Here is a 1,950-nt window from a genome sequence, read left to right as displayed (position 1 = left end):
GGCTGGTTACTTGTTAGGGGAACATGTAAAAAGTCTCGATATTTATTATTTTTGGGAAATAAAATATAATCGCAAGGTCGGGCCAGGTGTCGTTAGTATCTTAGACTCCCTTTCTCACTTGACAGCTCTAAGGATTGGTCCCAAACAAAGTGCAGCCAAATCCACCTTAATGTTAAAAAAAAAAAAAAAAAAGAGTACAGCCAATCACATAAAAGCACACCAAAACAAAGTCAAATAAATAATCTTGTTTGTTTCTTAACGTGTTTTGCGGAGTGTTTTTTTTTTTTTCTTTTCGAAAAAATATTTTGATGTAATTCAAAAATAAATTGTATTTTTTGTTTTGTGTTAATATTTTTATTTTAAGAATAGAAAATAAAAGAAGACAAATCACAAAATTTTATACCAAACAAAGCCTTGGCAATTTGAAGCAATGACGATAGAATATATATAGCAGCAAAGCCGTCAGACACAAATTAAGGAGGTGAAGTACTTTGCAATAATAGAAATAATTAGAAGCATGTACGCTTCTAGCTTTTGAACAAATGGTCTGCCTGTTACATAAAAAAAAAAAAAAAGAGGATAGTATTCTTATAGCTACGGCAATGATAACCAGCTAAACAGAAGAAAATGTCACTAAGCGGATTTGACTTAGTTGATGTAAAAAAAAATTTACAAGTTTTTTCAACAGATTGAATTTAATTCTAAGTTTTTACATGAAAAAGAGAGACGTACTGAAATTAAATTTAGGCAGTTGAAAAAAATTACAAGAAATCTTTAATAATAATAATAATTTTTTTTTTTTTTTAAGAGTAGAGAAAACAACTTACAAAATGGTCAAGTTTACTTAATAGGGCTGGGCGAGTCGACCCGCCAACTTGATAAGAGAAAACTCAAATCTAATCCATTTAACTAAACAAGTCAGATCTTTAAACTCAAATACAACTCGTAAGTGACTTGACATGACCCGCTTTTTCCCATATATATATATATATATATATATATATAATAGTAGTCTATGTGATCCACACGTGTGTCCAGCTATCTGACCTCAAGTTTTAGGCATCGGAAATTCTTGAACAGATAAATTTTGCTTGGGAAGTTTCTTTGTAAGCTTTGTGATACAGCCATTACTTGTAATTAAAATTCTTGCAGAAGACTTACTCAAACTCCCTCAAATAATTAATAAAACAAAATAATAATAAAGCTGCAGTATGATTCAAGTTTTACCATTGGGTATATCGATTCACCGCCCTGTGATTACTTCTAATTACACCTTACCTACATGAATTTTAAAGGTTACACAACACCATCTCATAGTTTGAATTGACTTGAATCATTTTGACTAACCAATCAAGTGATGCCATATCATATTGAGACATCAACCGTTCCCCAACAGTGTACCATTATTTTAATTGGTAAAAGGATAAAATACTAAAGTCATTTGGATGAACTCAATAAAATAGCAACAAAAATATTAATTACCTCATTATATTCTCTAAAAATTCACTTGGACAAACTCGACCACCTTCGAGAACAGGTCAGCATGCCTCAGGAAGAGATACACCAGCAGCAACGTGAAAATGACCAGAAATGGAGAAAGAAGAAGCATTGCAAACCCAACTACCATGAGCCTTTTCTTTAATGTTGTAGGATTAGATATAAAGTCCCTTTAACACACAAGTTTCTGCAAAAACAGAACAGTGAAATCAAAAAATCATTAAAAGATAATGGAAAGTATGCATGATCATTAACATTCCGTCATGCACCCTTTTCAAACAAAACCACAAAATAGATTTAGCAAATTCTAGAAATTCAAATGCATCATGCATCATTGTTTTTCAAGTATGATGAGACAATATTGTGTTCCATGTGAGCCAAATTTGACCATCAACCCAGCACCTGGGACCTGCTTAGAGCTTGGGAATGCAAGCAACCTTGTTGAGCATTCCA

The sequence above is a fragment of the Corylus avellana genome, chromosome ca11 (assembly GCF_901000735.1).
Source record: "Corylus avellana chromosome ca11, CavTom2PMs-1.0".
Taxonomy (NCBI): Eukaryota; Viridiplantae; Streptophyta; class Magnoliopsida; order Fagales; family Betulaceae; genus Corylus; species Corylus avellana.
The sequence above is the reverse complement of the archived record's forward strand: the minus strand, read 5'-3'. Positions refer to the sequence as shown.